Source organism: Corvus kubaryi, unplaced genomic scaffold (genome assembly GCF_017639235.1).
Source record: "Corvus kubaryi isolate FWS band 111438036 unplaced genomic scaffold, C.kubaryi_AGA036_p1.0 split3-131, whole genome shotgun sequence".
NCBI classification, from domain to species: domain Eukaryota; kingdom Metazoa; phylum Chordata; class Aves; order Passeriformes; family Corvidae; genus Corvus; species Corvus kubaryi.
In genome coordinates, this window is record NW_024582083.1 from 854,150 (window position 1) to 878,724 (window position 24,575).

A 24,575-nucleotide genomic window follows, 5' to 3' on the forward strand; every position below is an offset into this window, starting at 1 on the left:
TAAAAACGGAGTTTGAATGGCTTTTGCTGCTTCAGGCAATTCACATAGATTCCATGCAGCTGCATGGATTGAGTAGGAATCCAATGGCATTACTGAAAATTGAATATTTTTGGTTGAGCTTTCCTGGATGAATGCAGAAACCCACTTCTACAGAGTGCTACTTTCACTTTTGTTCTGAAAGGTATACCAGCTTTTTCTGTATGCTTTGCTACTCTATGGGAGAATGAGCTGGATACAAAAGGAAGACCTATATATAAACATGTAGCCTGACAAGCTCAGCAGGGTATCAAAGAGTAAGTTGACCCACTAATAAGTAAGGGGTATGAATTTTGTAGCTGTGATGTCTATGAAATCTCTTTAGTGAACTGTGTATGACACTATTGTGTAATGATTATGAAATATTCAAGTTCTAGCCTTTGGAAATGTTATATTTTACTGAAAAATAAAGCAGTTATTTTAGATTAGTAGATAGCAAGATAGATGGAAACAATATTGCAATAAAAATTTTAATCATAGAATACAAAGAACTGCAAAATAGATATATAAGAAAATATGTACATACTATCTGGGTTTATACATCCTGTGTTATGCAACTCCAGAGGCAATGTTATATGATCCCAGTTTTTGCTTATAAGAAACTTTTTAATTTTATAATGACATTTCCCAAAGATATTATCTGTTCTTAGGTATGAGGCTTGGTGGTTGTGGGTGTAAGTTTTATATTTTACGGTATATAAAATTACAGTGAGTTGCAATCAGTGGACAAGCTCCAACTTTTGACTGCTTTTCTGCAACACTGTTCTAACAGTGTCACTTTGTGACAAGTTTCTATGCACATGAGGAAGGAAAAAACTGGGCACAAGCTAATGGTTACTGAGGCTGCCAAAAAACCCAGTAAACAAAGGGTCCTGCCTCAAGCCACAGCATTAACAGGCAGACACCAGTGGTCATCTGGCAAAGGTCTTGGGCTGTGGCCCTTGTTCTGTCTCCTGATCCTTCACCTGTACCCCCTTCATAGGGTCCATTTCCATCCAGCTCCTGCAGTGGACCACTAGGCCAGCTTTGCTTCAGGCTCATGTACACTTTCTTAGTGATTCCCAGTGTTGTGCCTGTTTTCCACCTTGCCTGCCTTTGGGTTCTGCTCTTGACTCAGTCTTCTGGGGTACATGGACTTACTCCTTTAACCTCTGACAGTAACCTTGTTTTGCCTTCTCCTTCAGTGTTTCACCTCAGCTGTCTGTGCGGATGGTGTTGGACCCCTGAGTTACCTATAAGCAGCCCATGCTAAGCCACTAAGCCTACCTGGGTATGTACTGCTGGACAAATCTCTGTCCTCTCAGTAAATGCCAAAACTAATCTTGAAATCACTCCTCAGTGGCTCACTCTTAATGAAAGAAGCTACACAGGTGACTAACATGTGATGGGAGCCCCACAGACCAACTTTGCATTTATTTTTCTCAAACAAGGCAAAACAAAAGAAATTTGCTCTGTTTCATCCAAGTTGGTGCCCAGTCTGACCACAGAAAGGAGCTGGAGTCAGAATTCCACTCTAGTCAATATTAAGAGTCCTCATGTTGCCCAGGCAGATGGAATATGTGCTTCTCTGCACAATATGTCTTTGTGAGCAGGAATTTCCATCATTATAAATGCAATTTAAAATGCATTTTCATATTAAATTTGTTGCCAAAAGTTGTATTAGAGATGTTTGTTTCCCTTCATGCAGGCTTTCCAAACACATCTTTCTAGTTTTGAGAGGACTGATACTGTCCGTGAACTGCTAGTGTATAATGGACTTGCATTTTGCTAGTCATAGCATTATAGATAATACAATAAACATTGAAGTGGCTCGATTTGATTACAGTATGCTGCATGCACAAAGCCCAACACTTTCAGGGAATAACATATTTTTAAGAGATTCCATCTATTCAGTGTATCCTCTGAAGAGGCAGCCTGCTGAACCAATGACTGCTAACATAATGTATCTCTCAGGTTTTAATTTTATGATGTATTTTATTTTATGACCTAGTGAGCAGCACCCCTCTCCACAGGTGTGGTGGGTTTGAACTAGATGATCTCTAAGGTCCCACCCAACTCAGGCCATTCTGTGATTCTAATGAAGACCTGGCATAATGTGGTCAGCAGTTGCATCACAGAGCAACTCAATCAAAGTATTATTTTGGAGTCTTTATGAAGGCTTTTATGAAGTAGTTCAGATTTGGGGAAATTTTTTTCACTAAATTGCTTTTGGGTGGTAAAAGCTAAAGCTCAAACAATAAACAATCACAAAAATAGAGGTAAATTTCACTTAGTTTTTTTATAAACTGTTAGAGTTGAGATCTTAGTTTCAAGAAATTTTTGATTACAGATAATACAGACAGGTGATCAGATACTCATCACATTTTTCAAAGTGGCAGTGCAGCCCATAATCTACATAGCTTTTGAGATCGCAGCATCTGTGGAAGAATGATCCTCCTTTACAGAATAAAAAGAATAAAACCTTACTTATGGGGAGAATTGTAAACAGTGAGAAAAACTGAGAGGGGCAAAAACTTGGTTAGGGGGTTTGATCTATGGGGAGCTCTCTAATACATGGAGCAGGGGCTATGAGAGAAAAATGGTATCTGTTGTAGACCCATGATGTTCTGTTCTCTCTTAGAACTTGATTGGAGCTGAGTTTTCACCTTCGCCTGACAGGAAAAGATACTGTGGTAAGAAAAAAAATTTACTATTCTTTATATCTGCAGGCATTCTCAGATACTTGAAGAACACACACAGTGGTCCACATGAAAACAAAGTAAGACAGAAAAAGGAAATCAAATTTTTGCTTTGTCTTTGATTTCTGTGGCACTGGGTCCCTAAAATAAGTCTCCTCACTGCTATTCTTAGAAGCGGAGAAAAAGTAGTAACCATGCCACAGAGTGTCCTGGTGTCCTTCTAATTAAAAGATATAGCAAGGGTCCCAAGGGGTTTGTTGGCTGGCCTAGCTGCTGGTCGTCCTAGAGGTGATCGGCCCATATCCTTCTCCCTTTTTCAGCCAAGTCTGTTGTGGTCACAGAAAACAATGCTGAAGACACAAGTTCTAAAAATACAATTCTGTCACAAAGGCAGATGTTTCATCTGTTCCATTCAGCCACTGCTAGCTTGATACATTTTATTTATTCTCTATTAAAAGAATGGAACATACAAAAGGAGTAGCTTCCCAGATGACAGTTATGCCAGGCTCTGCTGAAGCTTCTTATTTTCCAAAAATACCTTACAGATGAGCAGATTCTGAGGTTTTTAGATTAATAAGACTTATCTATTAAAGGTCAATTTTATTGAATTCATGGCATTTTGATAATGTAAGTAGATAAAGGGAAGGAAGAGAATCCCTTTTGAAGTAAAAGTACCTTTAATAAACACTATAAGGTCTAGAGATATTGTACTTACTGAGCATGAAATAATCAAAATGACATTGATATTTGGCATGTTACTGATTTAATGCAGTTTCTCTTTATTTATAAGTTCTCAAATTTAATATGCAAAACTGATATATCTGTAAAATTTGTGGATAAGGAAGAGAAATGTTTCTGATACAGAGTGCCTTCAAGAATGACTATAAACGTTTTACTCATACAGTCATAAGGATAGGATCACAATTTATACAGTAATTAGTACTAGTTTTAATTATATTCTAGATGCTTTTACACACACAGTATTAGTATCCTCCAGTTACACGGACTTGTAAAATAACTTTTTAAAACTATAAAATGAAAATAAACCTTCTCATTTTTTGCTGTCCTTTACTATGCCCATAGGTGAAAGGGAATATGTATTTGTCATTATAATAATTTTCATTTCTTAGCCATGTGGATGCTCTTTATTGCAGACAGAGCTGGTCTGTTGCTGCATGCTGAAGAGCCTCCTGCCTAATCCATTTTCTCCTTGAGGATATTGTGGTGTCAGCTCTGCAACTGTTCAAAACTGATGCTTGGCCTCAATGTGCCTCCTTTTTCTTCCTTGTCATCCTCGAACATGTTTCTGAGGAAAACTCAGTTACCAGCGATACAATTTTACTTGCACTGTGCTCCCAGATCTAATCCTGAAGTAGCTCATTTACTTGTTTTGCCTGGAAGAAGCCGGTGGGGAGATAACAATGAGTTGTAAAAAGGCTATTTCCTGCTCTGGTGCTCTTGACTGTCTGACTCTGGTCTCTCGTCTCAGGCTGTACCCCTGCAGGCCCTAGTGCACCCCTTGCCAGGCAGGGCAGTGAAGATGTTCATGTTCCAGAGCTGTAGGAATATTTACCGTTGCATTTACTGAACAGGTTTTCTGGTAAAAGTTTTGCTGCATTTAGAAAAGATGAAAAGAGTAGGCAAGTTTAATTTAGATGCAAGGAGCATATATTACCTGTGGATGATTTCCTGTGCTGGTTTCTGATCATAAGGAAAAAAACCAATGAGGATGAATGCTTAGTTTTGAGAGAGCTGAAGACTCATTTTGCCTTCGATTCTGCACCATTTTCTAATGGGACTTTTTCATCTGTATTACAGAATCTTTATAATTGAAGACAATTTCTTAATGTTTAAAAGAAGTGGGAAATAATGTTCAGAGGGAAAAGCAAATATGTCTTAAGGCTCTTCTCTGCTGGAGGTAGGAAAAGACAGAACCCGGATTTGGAAATGTCAAACAAAATGTCTGCATGCTGGGCTAAAAATTAAGGAGTATTATAAAATATTGTTGAAGATTTTAAAGAGTTGCCTGACTGTTCTGATACTGAACGTGCATGCATGCTTTGAAAGTAGGGATTCGTTACTTGTGAAATATTTTCTCTTTTTTTCTTAAAATCACTCCCTCTAATAGGTCTACAAGAGATACCTTCAGGAACTTCCATTTTGAAATTATGTAAGGGGAAATAATCATGCCAAGAAGTTTTCTATCTCTAAGTGTTAGTGTCCCAGCTGAAAGCATGGCCAGTCTCATTGTGGTCAGCCTTGTGGCCAGCCTTCTTTCTCTTTCTTCCCCCATTTCCTTTCTATTGTGGAAGAACACAATAGAAGCTCCACAAAGAGGAAAGTACTCGTAGTATTTAGGGTGGGCCAAACACTAATTCAAAGACCAAAGAGGACGTTCATCCAAATAGTGAGATATAAAAATTACATCTTAACTAAAAATAACTATGCTTGTCCTAGATGCACCATGTAGGTAGTCTATGCTAATTCATTTCCCAAGTTAACTTATTCATTATAAATAATCACAGATATTCTAAAAAATATTTGAAAAACTAATAATGTGGTAGGGTGCTGTTTATGATACCATTTCAACTTCTGCCTTTCTTTCCCCTTTTTGTCCACTTTTCCTTTCCCTTTCTTATTACTTTCATCACAGATTGCACCCAGGCACCAAACAGTGGAAAATATTCTCCCAGAAGCAATTATGTAAGATGTGGGCTGAAAGCCTCCTTTTCTCAGCAACTTTGCTAACTGTTTTCCAGATGCCTTTGCTCAGCCTAATCAAGGTGTTTGGGTAATGTGGAAACACTAAGTTTTCTAGAGGTAGATGACTGCAACAGCTGCCTAAAGATATTTTGCTAAACTGCTTAGTATTTTCAAGGTATTTAGTTAAAAGTTTTTGGGCATCTCTGTGCTGCACTGAAGAAAACACCAGGAAAAACCATATTAATCAACTCTAGAATTAATTTGCTGATTCCAAAGAATGCCTGAGCATTGAACACTTTGATTAAGGGAACGTCCAGAAACCTCTTTTAAGACATGCTTTAGATTTTGGTACTACAATGCCTTGCCCAGCCTTTACCCTTATGTAAGTGTGTGTGCTAGCCTCTAATGAAGTGTGAAATCTCACTGACTGTGTAAGTCGTGAGGATTCCATTGCATGTAACAAAGGCTGGACTCCTTGCTGCAGGAATATGTCAGTACAACAGCAGTGTAGGAAGAAGACACGGGTATGATTTTCTATGGAGTCAGGGTAGCTGCAGGGAACTCTGAGCCATTTAGGTCATAAGTAGAACAATAGTATTTCTATAGGTAAAGAAGACCTTCATCTCTTTCCAGCTAATGACAGAATTATTTTGATGCAAAGGCAATGTTTATATGGGGAGATTATAATCACAATCATTCTTACCTATTTGTGTACATTGCTACAAGTTTTGTTCATTTGTTGGTAAACAGCTGAATGGTCCCGTTGTAGTTACCATTCTGGGAAAGAGCATGTGTGAGTTAGAACAAGCCTTGTAAAACTCAGCCCCTATTGCTGTAATCCAAACAGCAAAAATACTGGGTTTAGAAGTATTAGTGAGCCAATATTTCAATAATTTATTTTGTCTTTCTTTTTCTTCTCCCTGTAAAGAAGGTGTAGGTCTTTCTGGTTCCCTGTGAGCTCCAACAAGGATCCTAGGAAAAAAGAAAACCATGTAAATAAATATCTTTTTTAGAAGAAGCCATAGGGAGCCCATCAACATATCTTGCACCACCCCAATGGCCATCAGATCGGCTGCCATCAGGCACTGTTTTTCACTCCCTCAGACTTCAAAACAATTTCATCAATTTTTTCCTTTTGTTCTGATTTTGATGCCTTAGGTTTTAACTTTCGTATTTTTCAAATTCTGTACTGCTTAGTGTGTAGCTCTGAAGTTTCTTGTAGCCTGTTAATTTCTGCTCTCTCATGCTAGGCAGACATAACAAAGCCTCTCTGGGTCTGTTCTTCAAGGACACCAAGACTGTCCTAGGCCAAAAGAGTATAAACCAAAGAGCCGCTAAGGGGAGGTAAGTTGAGGGCAAAACTGAAGCTTTAATTGGAGAATTAACCTTGCTATGCAAATGAACCAAGCCTATAAAGGTGTGAAGAACTTGTGACCTGTTGTCCATCTTGGGGTCCATTTTGAGAATAGCTTCAGGCTCCCCAGGGTGTACCTTTGAAGGCCTTTCAAGTAAATACCTATTTTAATCCTTTACTCTGGTCTAGTCTCTGTTTCTAGGAGGCCTCTCAAGGCATCAGTTTAAAGATCACCCTAAACTTAATTTTTTTCCCTTTGCAAATCACTAAAAATTAAAAATAATTTTTAATATGACCTTGACTAATACAATAATATGCAACACAGTACCAAGTTCTGGGACTGTTGCATTCAAATAAAAGCTGAAACATTCAGGAATCGAGCATTAATTAGGTTTAGATTGCTTAGTTGAAAAGGAAAAGGACTTCAGGAGAGCAGCTGGTTTTGGTCTAATATCTACATATTTTTCATAGTTTGCAGGAAATATTTCAATTTTTTTTTTTTTGCTTTAAGACTTTTGTAGGTGGGCAGCTGTCAATTGGATGGAGCAAAAGGAGCTGTTGGGCTCGTGTGGTGTCAGAACTGAACTTACTCATCTGCTAAACCACTATGAGCTCATTATATAGCACAGGCCAAAGCAGTGTCAAAACTATGGTATAATTTCAGAACAAATGTGGAAGGAAGATGTGAAATACATAGAAAATGAACACTGAAGCTATTAAAATCAATGCTGAAAATTAACTGTCTTTTCATTAAAGACAGAGAATAAAATGTGCTAGAGATTTGAAAAAATGTACAGCTGGAATTGCACTAAAATGAAAACAGTTTCTTTAGTATCTGAGGTTTAATGCTTGGCAAGGTTTTGTAAATTAACTTGCAAAAGTCAAAACCTGTAGATTAAATTTAAAAAGCATTTGTTTGGTGGATGTAGATATATTGAGAGGGGTCAATAAACCTCTTTCTCATTGTGAGTGCATTATCAGGCAAACCTATATTGCCTCCTGCTGTGGTAGGAAAGCAGATAAGGCCTTTGCCATCTGTTCTGAAGGTCCTGAGTTTAATTCTCCATGGGAGTTAGTACATGATGCTGGTAGGAGGGGAGGAATTCATTTGGGAAACTGTTTATCTTTCCTTTGGAGAAAAAACATTTTAAAAATAATATTATTTTAATCAGAAGAGATTGCAACTCTTGTCTCTGGTTTTTTGAGGTTTACAGTGAACTTAAAGTAAACAATTCTTGTAGGAAATAAATGACTGTAGGAGACAGGGATATTTATCAAAAGTGGACTTTTATTTTATGGTTTAGAAGCAATGTATAAATATCCTGTTTGTATTATATCCATGTTCACAAATTTTGCATGCGTACTACTTTCTAGACCTTAACGTTGTCGTGATGATTAAACTCCATTCACACAAAAATAATAATATTCTGATGTCTGAAAGAGAAAGAGCAAATTGGTGATATACAGCAACTGGTCTTTTTTTTTTTTATTTTCTTGTTTTACTTTTTCCCAAAGTAGCAAACAAATTTTCAACCTGTTGATCAGAAGATGAGTCTTTTACTTCTGGTATTTTTCTTCCAAATAACAAACAAATGCAGGACACTATACTCATCAAGTCTTTTCTTTCTTATCCTTCCCTACCAAAGACATTTTAAACAGATGATCATAGATGTCAGTCATTTAGAGCTACCACCCGCTGACTTCTTCAAGCTATGTGAGGGTTTACTTAAAGCTATGCCAAAGACCCTGCTCTCTTATTGTATGTCCACCTTTATCATTGTGTGCATGACATATCTTTATGAAATATATACATGTGATAACGGTTTTACACACAGGGGCAAAGCCTTGGCACTGGCTGGACATTTCAGAGGCTCTTTTATAACTATGTTCTTTTACAGCCAAAGTTAACAAAGCCAGAAAGCCTCATTAATATAAAGTGAAGCTGAGGTTTGAACAACTGGTTCTGCACACTGTTCTGTCTCAGAGTTTCATGACTTTTGCTTCTGGGATTGATTATGGGGGAAGTGGTAATGGTATATGAGCTTATAAATGATTCTGTATTGCATATTGATTTTCTCTGACTAGCCATGTTCAGAAGAGGGGCAGGAAAATGGTGTGGATGAGTTCTTGGAGTGTTGTGGTGAGCCGCATTGGAGGAACAGGAGATGCAGTTGCAAAGTTACACAGCTGTTTTGTTCAAGCTGGGAATACAGAGATCAAAGGAGCTCTGCACTATTAAATGGGCTCTCTGGAGAGAGGGAAAGAGACAGTGAGGATAGGGGGCTGCAAATAGGAATTATGACTCTGCTGTTCTTGCTGACGGGGCAGATGTGAGATATGGATGTAGAACCCAGGGGATGTAACACAGAGCAATTGCAGTGTTTCCCAAGATTCTGGAGAATAGAAAGCCATATGGAATGATAGAAATAGGAGTTGGGCTGTTTTAAAATTCTTTTTTCTTGGAGATACTTCTAATTATGCTTTGACCCAAGGAGGCTGCTAGGTACCAGTGGCATAACTCCTACAGGGACTAGAAACCAAAAGTCACCACTGCTGTTCCAGTTGTCAGTGGTAGGAGCTGTCTGCAGGTGTAGCTTTGCTTTTGGGTGCATTGACTGCACAATTGCACCCCGAGGGAAGTGCTTATGAGGTAGGGAAAGCAAAGTTATTTGGCATTGCTTTCTGGTGGCACTAGACAGCTTTTCTTTCAGGAAGCAGTGAGAAAACATAGCTGAAGAGAGACCTAAAACGGGAGACTCAAAATCTCACATTGTCCATACATAGGTAGCAGTCTGCTTTCCTTATACTACATTTTTCATTAAGAAATTCTGTCTGTTTTCTAGGGTTCATGTACACAGAGTGGCTGAAAATCATTACTTTAACGAGACAATAAAAAGCTCTAGGAATTACTTTTTCAGGTGTGTTTTAAATAAAGTAACCTTTTATTATTATTTCTACTGGTTTTGATTATAAATAAGGTATAATAGTTTGGTGATTGTAATAGTATTCATGTACACAAATTTACACAAAGGTTTTGTTTCCACTAGAAGAAAAGGTCCAGATCCTTATAGTTAAAAGGCATAAATTGAAATAAAAGACCAATGACCTTACAGTCCAACAGCAGGATTTGTTCTTGTAATCAGAAATTACTTTGAATAGAAAGACCTTTCAAGCAAAGAAACCATGTTTTGGTTCCCATCTGGGTTTAAAGTAATGGAATTTATAATTCTAACTTATCTAAGTGGTTATAAAAATGCTGCCCTTGTGTTTTAAAAAACGCAACAAAGGGCCAAATACACCCAAAGTTTAGATATGTCCCTACGTTTCTTTGATTTCAAGGCAAATTGAGAGCCTAGAGGCTTATGAAAATTCATTGAAACACCTTGTTCAGCTCAAAAGCTGAAGCCCAAGTTTCAGACTTGTGACAGCTCTATATAGAATTAATGCAAACACTATGGATCTGAACTTCTGGACAGTTTCACATCTATAACATTAACTACTGGTCAATGTTAAATGTAGTTTATTTTGACATGACACAGATATTAGTGCTACTGGGACTTTTTTTTTCCCAGAAAATTTGCCTTTTACTTTTTTCCAGGGTAATTAAGTGATTCTTTTAGGTTAACGGGATAAACAAGGTGATAGAGTTACTTAAAAATATTTAACTAACTTTCAATTTTCAAAACATTTCCCATAATTAGGTTTTGAACCTGGATCACTTCTGTTATGTGCTCTGCCAGTCTGGAACTTCGTGAATTAAATAAATAGCAATAATTTAATTTGCAATATATTTCAATATAGTATTACTGTAACATGAGATTGAAAAGCTGTAATGTAATTAGTGTAATTCCAAAAAAACCCAATTACTTAAATTAGATTGCCAAGCACCTGTACTTGCATTGCTTGTATTTGCTAAGGAAGGCAAAGAATAAGGTAGCAGAGGGAAGCAGTGGTGGTGTGTGTAGTGTACCTATGTGTGCAGACACACTCATAAATGGCTTTATTTATACATGGCTGATGAGTGTGGAAGCAGGATGTGCTGTAACTGAACAATGCTACAGCTGCCTGAAGGTGAGATGGACAGACCGACTGCGCGGTTTAGATGTGGAAGGACTTGAACATTTTCATATTAAAATTTTCTTAGCAGTTACTTTAAATGAGAAAACACATAGTGATGGCAAGAACCTTTGCTGATCAATTTTAGGGCTGGGTTTTCTGAAATAGGTGTTATCAGTTATTATTCATATATCCAAACTCATAACTTGGATCCAATATGGAAAATATTTTCAGTTATAATGAAATTTTCTGAAACATCCAAACTGTTTTGACTGCACACGTAAGAAAGCTGGCTTGAGATGCTCAAGCAAGAGGTGGTTCTCCTGTATGCCTAAGTGATAGCATGCCTACTTGGGGTACATGAAAAGGGCCCCCAGTCCTCTCTCAGCCTGGTAAGAGAAAGTTTTCCCATCTTCCAGGCAACTGCCTTAAGCCTGGGCCTGCCAGGCATTTTGAAATGCAGATCTCTTGGGAAGATATCAGGCTGATGGAAGGAATGATCCTATAGCTGTGTTATAGTATGAATAATACCTTATAAAAATGAGCATCTTATCTCTTTCAGTTCTGTGTGTTTGGATTGACATCAGACCATTTGTCCTTCTGTTCCCTAACTCATCTTGTATGACCTTTTGAATAAGAGCAAAAGAATATTGGTACTGCTCCAATTTTTCTGACGTTGACTCAAGTTATTGAGTCGCAGTCAGAAAATAAAAATAATCAGTTGAAATCCCCTCAGATTCTCTTCTGGGAGTCCTATGTGGAATTTAACAATATTTAACTCTAGATAGCATAAGGTTTTTTTACATATTCTGTAGTAACTAGTCCGCTGAAAAAGTTTAGTCTCCCTTAAAGATGGAGTATCTCATCCTTCTTTCAAGATAGAAAACAGCAGTGCACAGAATAAGCCTTTTCAATTACCTGCACTAGTAAACATTTTATTTTTGCTTTAGTCATTGCCAAATACACATACTTTCTTGATGGTCTCAATTTTCTTTATCAATTTTACCTACGTTATTAATTTTATGTAGTATATTTCTCTTTCTCTTGTTGTAAATGTACTTTTCAAATCACTGTGGAGTAGCTGTGTGCAGAGGAATGGAAACTGCCTGATAACCTGATGGTTGCAATATCCTACTGGGAGAGAGGGGCCTTTTTCCAAGTCAGTGTGACCGAGCATGTGAGCTGTGAGTAACCTTTGGCTCTCAGATACAGCCAGAGCCACTTCCGGACGCGCTGGTGAGCCTTCTCCCTGACTAACCTCTGCCCAAGTCCCAGCATGTAGAGCAGAAGGCCCAACAGAGGGGTTTTGGCTGGATAGCCACTGATATTTGAACTAGAAACTCATCTAGAAGCTAAACCCTCCTTCCTTCTCATGGTCATTTGCAAGACATTGCCTGACACGAATACTGGCAGAGCTGGGCCTTGGCCTCCCCAGATTCTCTCCCTCAGCCTGCCCTCCCCCTCAATCCATGTGCCCTTTTCATGCAAAGGCACCAATATGTTTATAGTTAACTTCTTCTGTGGTATTCTGTTTTATACAATGGGTCAGTGAGGAGTTTTGAATTTACTGGAAATAGTGCACACATTGCAGCATGTCATTTGCTGGAAAGGATGGTCAGCACATTCAGGTCTTCACCCATGCTCAAACCAAAGAGAGGAAAAAATCTCAATCCATGTTTTCCTTGTGAGCTCTGGCTGCTGTTGATTACTGTGCAGATGAAATACATCCTGGTGTCTGCCTCTTTATCCAAATCACTTTATTGTTCTCCGTCTTATAAAACCAAGACAGGAGGTACCTGAAATAATAGCTGTATGAGTGCATGTCATACAATACCCAAAAAAAGTATTGGTAGTGTTTGCAGAGCTAACAGAAATTTTGATGGTCTTCTAGAAACAGGCATCAATAGTATATGATAAAGCTAGAGATAGGGTTTCATTTGATCCGGACAGTAAGTGCTTTGAAACATGGAAGAGACATTAAATGAATGTACTTTTATTATACAGCTGGCTTTATAAAATGGCTTTGTAGTTTATTGGTTTGTGACATGTGGCCCACTTCTGGCACTTTCTTTAGATGTTCCAAGGATCTGTACTCCCTGATACTTATCAAGTATCCTCATGTATTAATGACAGTTTGTGTTGTTTTAGGGTAAAGCAGATTGAGGAGAGGACCACAACCAGGGCTTTTGACAGATTGTGTTGAATAGGAGGAACAAGTCCAGCAAAAGATAGTTGTTGGATATGAAATAAAAGTCATCAAAAGAAACCTGATACAGTAGGGTTTTAGAGATTCACAGTTGGAGACCTAAATAAACAAGAATGCAAAACTATCTGGCCTTATCAGTCATGGAACTGTATTATGGAAGTTGTCTCAGCATATACTTCTGCCAGGAAAAAAATGAGCTCAGATCTACTATGTGTTATTGAGCTATTTTATTTTCATGTTTGATGTTAGGATTTATTGCAAGTTTGGAATTTTATTATTCTCTTTTCATGGCTTGACACAGTGAAGGGTTGAGGTGTTTGCACTGAAAAGTTCTGCTGTCTAGTTGCTAGGATACTGCTTTTTTTTCAAGTCTTTTATCATGTAAAATGGAATATAATGCTGTTTATTTTTTATTCTAACATGGATTTGGCATCAAAACACAACCATGAAAACTGGTGAAGGTTTGTTTAAATCCTGCCTTTTTGTTGTCTTGCTAAAGCTCTCTTAGCAGTTCAAACTCAGTACCTGAACACAAAGCAATTGCTACATTTTAGTTAAAAGTCAGTTGCTTGTTGCTATTTATATTTGGCAGACTACATTTTGATATCTAAAACATAATTTGATCTATTCTGTTCTTACATACTAGAATTTTCTATAACTCAAATGTGCACTGTGTATATCCCAGAGTTACATTTCAGAATTTATATAAACATTTGCTAAGTACTGATTGACTTCAGGCAGAGCTTATAATTTGTGTACATTTAAAATATATTAATAGTAAAGAAAATGGTTTAATTAATTTAAATGTGTAAGATTAATTGAAGTGGTAAATTAAATGTTTTTGTAATTGTCAAAGTATATATAAACAAGCATGACCATAATATAAAATCTCATATGTTTAAAGATAAGTCAAGAGAGTAGAATCTGAAAATCACAGAACAGCTGGGGTAGGAAGTGCCCTTAAAGATCACCTTGTTCCAACCCTCCCTGCCATGGACAGGGACAGCTTCCACTAGACCAGTTGCTCAGAGTCCCATCCAACCTGGCCTTGGACACTTCCAGGGGTGGGTGGGGCATCCACAACTTCTCTGGGCAGCGTGTTCCAGTGCCTCACCACCGCCACTGTAAAAAATTCCATCCTTATAACCGATCTAAATATACTTTCTTTCAGTTTAAAACTCTTGCCCCTTGTGTTATCGCTGCAGGCCCTGGTAAAAAGTCTCCATCTGTCATGAAAGCTCCATGAGCCTTTTCTTCTCCAGGCTAAGCAACTCCATGTCTCTCAGCTTTTCTTCACAGGAGAGGTGTGTGCTCCTGTGCTCTGATCATATTCATGGCCCTTTTCTGGAACTGCTAGTAACAAGGAAATTGTACTTTCTTCCAAACTCTCCACCCCATTTAATTCTGATTTATTCATCATCAAAATATATTCTCTGCTTTATGCATAATTAAATGTTTGAGCTGCTTCAGTATTGTATTTTATTTGAGTCTGTGTGAGTGATTTCTAACTAGAATTATAGTTTAGTTACTTCAAAATTCTCCCAAGAACAGCCTGTGCACCAGAAATAAGTCCAGGAAAATGGCTGTTCTTTAGATGTTTTATTTCTACTTTGTATCATCAGAAGGATCTTTTAGTAAAACCAGCACTGACGAAGATGATCATTCTTGCTCTAGGCCAAATCTTGGCTGCTCCCAATCTGCTACACCACATTAATGAACTCACCTCACATGCTGAATGTTTTTGAAAAGTCTGTATAAAGGGTTTCATTTAGCACTGGCTGAATGAATTACTAACTGCATATTTATGAATTTTCATCATATTCTCACTTAGAAAGCCCAGAGTACTTTGCTCTGTATCTTGGGCTTTAGTGACAATATATAGAAATATGTTACTAGATTGGAAACAGTCCACTGGAATAATGAAGATATGTAAAAACGCTGTGATAAGCATACTTATCTAACCAGCATAATCTATTTTATATAAGCAGTCAAATCCTGCATCTCTAACAGCTTGTTTTAACAACTTAATTAAGGTTGGATTTTCTAGCATTTGGATAGCTGTCCAAGTACAAGCACATAAGTCGTGACACCACTTTGTTCACTCTGTGGTCTGTAAAGCATTTAGACCATGTTAGCAGGGAACCGTGTCTAAGCTTGTAAATCCTGCTTGGATGTGCTTCATAGAGAGGTTGAGAGGGTCAGCTTCTGAATCTCTGAAGAATTTTGGGACAACAAAATCTTGTGTGATGCTTGGTCAGAGAGTGAGTGAACTAGTTCATGACTGTTTGCATCCGACTGTACTGGGGAGATCAGCCAGTAAGAGCAAGGCTGAAGTCAGCAGAGTACCCTGGTGCTGTACCCATTACTCTAAGATGATGTGTATCAACTCTATTGCTGAGTGCAATTTCTTGTTATAACAGGTAAACACAGATTTTTGGTGTAACTGTTTGATTCTCACAATGTGTCTGTACTGCTCAGTGCATCTGAAGTCCAGTGTTGCCTGGCATCCATAAGCCCTGTGATGTTCTTTTACACTGAGAGTTTCCTGTCTGCTTTGCTGGCAGTTTTTGGTTCTTAAACAGAGAGAAGGAAACAAAACACAACTGAGACTATGACCTGCTACCTTTTGTGTCAGAAATTATCCAGTATAGGATGGTGCTTTCTGGGGTAAAATCTTAAAAAAGGGTACTCTGGCAAAATTCATGAAACAGCACCCTAATATGCCCTAAGATTCAACCGATTATGGAACATTTTTTCACCATCAGCGCCACACGGCTTAGTTGTCTTGCTGTGCTACTCACTACTTGTTCTTCACCCTAGAAAAACTTAGAAATGGTTCTTGGAAGTGGAGTTCCAAGCACATATGATGGAAAAACCTCCAGGAGTGAGGAACAGAAGTTTCTACATCCTTTATGATCCACTGACTCCTGTTCCCAACATTAATGAGTTCAACTAGAGTTGAGGAACTCGTTCAACATTGCAGTCCCCAGAAGTTTACATTTCAACGAACATAAAATATGAACAAAGGAGACAAACAAAACGAACAGAGAAAGGAAGGATACGGCTTCAAACAAATGAAGCCAATATAAGTCAAAATATTACTAAAGAAAGAGAGGAAGAGTAAAGCCTTTAAATAAGCAGTATTAGCCACAAAGCCCCAAATGAATACGGGAAAAAAAGAACAAATAGCAATGATTCATAGAAGCTTACACCCTCTTCTGGTGGCTATAAACTACTGAACATGCTGAGGCTCTGAAGACCCTTCTATTCCTAGTTTTAACCCCAGCGCTGAATATAACATTCCTCATGCTCTGAGTGCACTAATAGACATTAGGGTCCTTGAGCAGCCTCACCTGGGACCCCCACCCACACACCCTCTGCCTACAGGCCCTGGGGCTCCATTAAAGCTCAGACCTGAGCCTCCAGTCCCTTCTAGAACTGTTCTGTGTCTATCCGTCTGTCTTTCTATCCCTGCTTCCCTGCTGGACCTTGGACTTGCATTGCAGGTAGTCTGTTGCTTAGCTCTATCCCTTCTGCTTTGTGCTGCGGCCTTAACTCAAGCCTTGTCTCCATCTGCTCCCTACTGGAGTGCCTGGATGGACCCTGCTTCCAGCGCCCTTTTGTGCCCATGGTGTTGATGTGCTGTGGGACTGTACCAGGACTGTGCTGGGATTGGCCTGGGCTCTTGGACTGGCCCCCTTGCAGAGCAGTGCTGCCTTTGCTGCTGCCTGGCAGCACTAAGCACTGGAGGACTGGTGTGCTGAGACAGAAAGCATGAGGCGTGAGCATCTGAAATCTGTTTCTCTGCAGCTTCAAAACCAAGTGCCTTCCAGATCTAGAATTTCAGGGAGGAGGGTTGATTTTTCAAAATAATCTCTTGCTGTGGGATGGCTGTTAGGGCTTGCAAAAGATCCAGCTCTCTTTGAATGGTGAGAATGACATCCATTTTAGGAGAGGTTCAGAAACTTAATGGTTTTAAATTAGAATCCCTACAAAAAGTTAAATTTCCTTCAGAATGGAATGACCATTCTGTGTCCAACTTGACAGAGCACTCAGAAGAGAAATGACAGAGAGCAAGGTCTGTAGGGTCTCTGTATTGGTCAGGTAGGCCTGGAGAATATTAATAGATTCATCAGCATCCTTCTAGAGAAGGCAAGCCTGTGACCTGGTGGGAATCAGAAGGCAGGAGCTGAAAATAATCTGCCAGAATTTCATTAAAATTGAAACATCTCTGGAAAACATATAAACCTTAATGGATAGGCAAATTAAGAATAGAATGTTCAACAAAAGAAGCAGTGTTGCTGTTTTCCACTCCAGTTGGATCCACTGGTAATTCTCCTTGCATACCATAAAGCAGTAGTTGGTATGGTTCCATGTGGTCATTTTTTTTTGTTTGGAGTTTTTGGTTATTTTTAAATGTCTTTGCTCATAACTATTGATTTAGAAAACAAAAACCTCTTAATCATTCAAGAGTTAAGAAATAGAATTAAGACTGTTGAGGCCATTATAGTTCAATCCCTGTGTACATTATGACATAGTCTTTAATTACATGATCTCATCCTTTGTTTTCCCACAGGAATGCCTCATTCAGTGTGCAGGATGAACAGTGCTTGGAATGAATCAGCACAACACAGTGAAAGAGTCTGTTGTTTGCAAGACTCATCTCAGTTTTGTTGAGGAAGTTGGGATATGTGTTTCGAATGAGTTGGGATGTCAAGAAAAGAAAGGATGGTCTTGTAGCTGAGGAAACTGTATGTTGCCCTGGAGAATGAGTTTCTGTCACTGTCTTTGCCAAAAAGATCCTGTGAGGTACTGTTTTGGGAGAGAAAATGCAAAACACCTAATTTCCTGAGAAATCTGAGGGCATGGGTCCATATTTTATACTACCAATATGAAACAAAGTGTTGAATCCAGTGATTACTATTCATTCTTGGACTTTAGGGAAAATGTCATGTGCAATCACATTAAAAGTTGTTTTTCAAGGGAACTGTATAAATGTATCTTGTACTTTCAATACACCATAATCACAGTCATTATAGCTATTTGCTGTATTAATAACAGTTATCTGTATATGCATATCTAACATTTAGTCAGCTGCTAAATAGAAAACTAGAAAAAGTCACTAGGAGTAAGTGAGTCTTTGGTATATGTGGATATGAAATACTATTGCAAATTACCAAACATATTAATTACAGGTTTCCTAATTTATTATGACAATATGTTTTTATCTTTGACACTCAGATCTATATCTACAGTAGCTGCAAACTCTCTGCAAAGGACTTGTTTTCTTCTACAAGTTTTGAAATAGTCTAGTTTCTTTCTATTGTAAGGTATTCTTTTAAAATCACAACCAAAATGAAACTGGTGTACCAGCTTTCAAGCATTCAATTTGCATCTAGTCTGTTCTCCATGTATCTCACTGTGATTACCCTTTCCATTTTAATACCTACTTTTAGACATCAATTTAGCCAATGTTACAATGACATGGTCAGAATTCATTTTTCTTCATTCTAGAACAAAGTAGAAGTAGCCCAGTTGGCCTCTGTTCTGTGTAACAAGATTTTACTTTGGAAGGGCCTAGTCAATGAAGAGTAGGATCCACACTGCACTTAAAAGTTGGACTGCAAGCTCCAGTCTGTTCAGATGAATTATTGCTAAAATTTGAATATGATTTATTTTCAAATCATATTATCAGAAGATCAAAAAATTATTTTTTCCTCCTTATCTCTGACTTCTTCAAACTCTTTCCCTTTCAGCAATACAAACCGGACCTCTGTGTCACAGCTCAGAAGGGGATTTCTACCTTTCTAAGATATTGGTTTCTAGTCCTCATGCTTTGAAGTAACTGAACTGAAAATCACTTTATTGTTTTGCAGTGGAAAAACAACCTGAGGTGCCCAAAATTTTATTTTTATTTTCTAAGCGATTGATCACTTAACAAATATTCCCATTTTCTCTTCACCTATTACATGACAAAATGTAATACACATGGCAATACATTAATAGTCTAAAAATATTTCCTTGCATGTGAGCATTTATCCAGTTTGCCTTTACTCTGCGTTTTAGCAGTTTGTTTTAAGGATTTGAATGTTTAAATCCTTTCTTTTTATTTTTAGTAAGAATTTGGATTTTGGATTTGCAGCAACAGTAAAGGAAAGGTAACAAAAAGTGAGATCAATTTGATGGTTCTGCTGGATTCTAATATATTTTAAAGTCGTAAAAGGTTATCTTGCTTTTAAAGTAGTTATGCATCATAGACTTATATCAGATGTTTTTACTTAAGTTTTTAGCTACAGCAATCAACCTTAATTCAGGATAGTAAAGACTGAGCTTTATGAGAATATTCCAAGGCTGAGGAGGGTCTGGGTGTGGCTGTGATTGGGAGCATGGAAGTGTGTGTACTCAGCACAGAGGGAGAGAGGAATATCTCTGACACTGCAGCACAAGTAGCCTGAGCCACAGAGGAGTCAATCCAGCTGAGTAAGTGAGGCTTCCAGCCAGGGGTATTCTCAATAAAGCAAATCTCTGCTGTGTGCCACATTGTAGGATGTAAGATTAAATCAAACTTCTCCAAAGCAAGGATATTGGATTTAGAGAGTAGAGAATGACTTTGAGAAGGCCATTTAAGTCATAGAGCTTATTCTGTTGAGTTCCTGCCTTATAGTACAAAAAAGCTTTGAATCTTCCAATAAACTTCTCAACCTTATGTTAGAATCAAATTACAGCCTGAAAAAAAAAGGATTGTCTACCTCATCTCCAGCTTCTCTTATTAAGAGTAATAGCTATGGGCCATTTCCAAATGGTCAGAGCCATCTGTTTCCTTAAAACTTTCTTTGGATGAACTCTGAGAAGTGTTACTTTGATTTTTCCTATATCCTGTATCAACTATAGCAATCTGATGTAATTCAGGTGGAGGCCAGTATTTCTAAATCTGTCATGACAATGGGACTGTGTTGAAATAAATTAATTCAAAAATAATAATTAACCTTTTTGGCCCATTGTTACCCAGAGATGTACAAATGCAGATACTGTGACAGATCGGGTGACATCAGCTTTTCCTTAACACTAATATTAGTACTTAGCCTGGGGATATAGAAAGTACTGTACAGTTCATTGCCTTCTTTTTGAATGATCAAATCTCTTTGTATGAGAAGGGCTATAAATACTCTCTTTGTTTATTCTGTGGCCCAAGGGCAAATCTGTGATAGAGACAAGATTCTGAAGCCACAGAGTTATAGAAAACTCAGCATTCTACTGTGCCATTAATAGGAGCTTCTAAGTACTTTTAAGATGACCTAAAAATAAGTCACTGTAGCTCTACAGTTTTATGGACAAATTTATTAGAAACATGGTGGGAGGGGGGCAGAGAAGACAAAAAGGTATATGTAAACAAATCTTTAGAAGCAACCTTTTCTAAAGGGTGTGTGTTACGGAAATACACAGGTAAAACTTGCAATTAAGTAAATGCCCAATGTGAAATCCTCATCTAAATTAAATCCCCTAACTCAAAAATGTTGGTTGTGAGCCAGCCAGTGCTGAGAAGTCTCTGTAATCAAGGTGCTTTTCACTTGTAGAGAAGAAGGAGAATTCCAGTCTAAATAGATTCCGAGACTACCACTGCAAAAAACCCACAAACTCTCATCTGTTCCATTTCACTTAGACTAACTGAGACTGCCCACAATCAATGACTGTAAGTAGCACTTGACTTTATCCATAGATAATGGCATAGCACCAGGTTCAAACCTGTAATGCAAATGAAAGATTGGGCTACTCGGGCCTCCCTGGTACACAGATTCCAGTACACACTTAGACCAAGCAGACAGGTCATATGTTCTCTTTTAGCTCCCTTTGAAAAGTAGATGGGATTTCTTCCTTTATTATTCCTTCCGGGTGGTGGTGTCAGACTCTCTGTACCAGATTTAATGTCATTCTTGAGCTGGTTTTAGACTTTTTTTCCTTGTGTTGATATTTTTCTTATGTAGCTAATTTGTTTTCCGCTACTCCTATAGGAAGCTAACATCCCTTCAAATGATTTTGAAGTGCTCTCTTAATAGCCTCCTGGAAGAGAGGCTCTCTGTTCCTTAGATAAAAAGAATGGTCAGGATTATATGCACCATTTCAAGTCATGTTCATATGTACTTGAGCTTGTAATAATGTCATCAATATTTCTTTTTTTTTAATTGAAAATATCTTGCCTCATAGATGTTTGGATTGCGTTTCCCTTTCATGGGTGTAGGAGGTTGATAATAATTTTGTTTGACTATTTAATTAATACCATTCTTCAATCACTCTTTATGCCCGAGATTGCAGAAACAATTGTTGTTGTTGCACTTTATTTATGACCTTGCACTTCGTACAATTCATTTTCATCCAATTACTATTACTTTGGCTCCCAAGGTCATTCACTTCTAGTATGGTAGTACAATTCTCTTCTGCATGGATAATTCATATCAATAATGTATTATCAACAGATCTCAGTGGTAGATTTTCTCTTGTATGATAAGTTTATGAATGAAAGTATTAAAAAATACTTGCCATGTAGTGGCTTTCTGAGAATTCCAGTAGAAAATTGAAAAAGCTTTTTTGGGTCCAGTTTACTGTCTATGTAAAGAAGGTAGATTCACAGTTTATTTAGCATAACTGAACTGCTGCTTCTTGCAACATTTGAGAAACATTTGCAAAGGTTACATGGACCTTGTGTTTACATCTTTACGGTTGATATTTATTTGAAAAATAACTACAATAAAAAACTTTAAAAACTTAAAACCGCTGCGTAAGGAAGCAATGTAGGTTTTTGCTGTGCATTTACTTCAGTTGCATGTATGCAAGATAGTAGTGAATCTTTTAGTCTGACAGGTGGTAAAAGAAACTAGCAGCATAAAAGTTGACTTTCATGTGGAAAATGACAAGTCTGCATGTCTTCTTTCTTTGAGAAGAAAAAAATACAGTTCTCTACAACAATATAAAGCAATGCTGACACCTACAGAGAATGTATGTAAATATCAACTTACAATTTGCATTTTTTGTGAGGATTTCCAGAATTATTTGGTTAAAGAACAAATGACTTATAGGAAGCTTTTATAATGGTTCAGAAAAAAATAGATCTTTATTTTCCGCTTAGGTCAGTCTTTGTTAAATAAGATACATATATCTGAACATAGACCATATGCTTTAAAAAATACATAATTTACTTTTAGTCGTGTACACTTCCAATTGCATAAAAATATTTTTTAAAAAATTGATTTGTGCAGCGGTGAAGGACCCTGTAGCCTTGGAGCAAGCCATCAGCGTGATGTACATTGCTACACAGAATCAGGTTGGCTGCCCCTGATTGACTGTTTGCCCTCCCCTCCCTCAGTGTGACACAACAGGATTATATTGGTATTTACAGGGCTTGCAGCCTCTCTGCTCAGCCAAACAGGCCTACAAAAACTTCTGTGTAAAAGGTTGCCCATATGTGGGGCAAAGTTAAAGAAAAATTAGCCCAGCAGATTGAGGAGAGACTTTGTAGCAGAGAGACAGCTCTTTTACTGACTACTTGTTCACTAATGTACTATTATGGGTTATGCAAGCTGTGATATTCACCATACTGCTGCAGAAAGGTGAACTCCTTTCTTTCCTTTGAAGTATATAATAGATAGGTGTTTTAAATACATAAAAGAAGTATAACTAACAGTGAATTCTCCACACTAGTCATTTTCTCAGAGGCAATTTTTAGGCTTGACAGTATGTTGCTTAAAGTGGTGATTTAGCAAAGTGAGCAATGGATAGGTGGCACTAAACCATGTAAAAGAAACTTTGGATAAATGGGAGATGGCCGTTGCAGGCTTGTCTAACATTCATATTATCCATGCTCCCATTATGCAAACCTCTGGGAGAATTTCAAACATCTGTGAGAATTTCAGCTCTCAAAGAAAATTGTTTGAGTCAGTTCAAAGTAGGCTTTTAAATCGGAACTGCTGAAGATCTTTAACATTTACTTTTGGTTGTAAGCAGATGAAAACTTCTAGGAAGACTGACTAGAAGGCTTGAATTTGAGTTTAGTGGGTTTTAGAAAGCTACAAATCAGAAGTCAATACTATTCATCAAAGGCAAGCCATAATTATTTCGATGTAAAAGGCTGAATAAACCCCCCCTCTCATTCTAGGCCTCTACTGCTTGTTTGGAAATGAATATATCACAAGAGATTAATATGTGCCTTTGGAAACCAGGTATATTTCATAACCTGGAATCTTTTAATCTGATAGATAACAGTGTTTCCCCAGTCAGATTGTCAAAATCTTTCTACCGAAAAAATGATATTATGTGTATTATAATTTCTATCAGATAATCACAATATTAAAGTTGTGGCATGTTTAATTCTAGCATTAGGTAGAATTGTTTGCATGTTTTGTTTGTTAATTGTAGGGATTAAAACAGCAGACTCCCCCCCTTTCATACTGTAGCTGTGGTCCTACAAGTGTGTGTACAGTATGTTTATGTACAGAAAACACTTTGCTATGTACCATTGTCTGTATATTCAAACACACATTCCGATGCACACATATGAACACCAACTTGATCTTAGCCGAGGGAACTGAACCAAGTTAAGAAATACCCTTTCCTCTTCCCTAATTGCATGTTTACATTTTCAGCTTTTAATTCATGTATGTGTTTAGAACAGGACCAATCATTGTTTTAAACTCTATTGTTCTGGTGGATCTGAGCATGATGACAACAGCAAAAAGCTTAGCTTGCAAATTTGCATGCTGTGAGACTAACTTCTCACCCATGTTTTCCTAGCACCAGCGGGCAAACAAATACCGTTTCCCTACTGATCGTCGCTATTTGCAAAGGCTTAGGCCTTACATGCAGATAATTAAGTAGAAGTGGAGCCGGCAATTTTCTTTCTTTCTTCCCTGGGGTGGTATGTAGAAGATGAGTGCTGTCTCTCCCCTCTCCCTCCACTGCCTTGAGAGTTTACAGCAGCTTTTTGTGAAGTTGCAACACAATCAGCGCATTGTTTCGAAGCAACCAAAGGCAACGCGTTATTATGTTTTTATAGTAGCTTTCAGTCACTTAACGGGGGAAACGGAAATCCCATGGGAGATGTTTTGCCCGCGACCTGGAAATAGCCGGTGCCTGGCGGGAGCCCGCCGGCGCTGGCGGCCCGGGGCGGGGGCAGGGCCGGCCGCTGCCCTCCCGCCCGCCCCGGCTCTCACTAGGGGTCGCAGGATGCCAAAAAATCACTGCTTGCTCGGAGGGCAGGGGTGCCACCACACGTCTGCACCTTGCCTACAATGCCACCGCTTGCAAGCCGGGGCAATTCTTGGGAAAACACGCGCAAGTGTCGGGACGGTGTCGGGGCCGTGCGCGGCCCTCTCGCCGGGTGGTTCTGGGTGCTTGCTGAAACCGAGCTTTGCTCAGGATGGGAGGGTTGAGTCTGGGAAGACGACCTCATCTAATTATTATTAACTACATGTGGTGGGTAATCTGTAAAAAAGGCCTGTGGCTGGTACAGGTGAGACTATCTTGGTTCCAGACCTTAACCTGGACATTAGCA

At 38.3% G+C, this 24,575-nt stretch overlaps 1 long non-coding RNA gene across 4 annotated transcripts in view; it reads right to left on the reverse strand.

Annotated features, from left to right (window-relative positions):
* Nucleotides 1-492: 492 nt before the first annotated feature.
* Nucleotides 493-24,575, reverse strand: part of LOC121658217 — a 33,440-nt gene continuing 9,357 nt past the window's right edge. For all 4 annotated transcript variants that reach the window (XR_006013893.1, XR_006013892.1, XR_006013891.1 and 1 more), the window contains one exon: nucleotides 493-6,389. This is a non-coding gene — a long non-coding RNA (uncharacterized LOC121658217). The remainder of the gene's footprint in view (nucleotides 6,390-24,575) is intronic.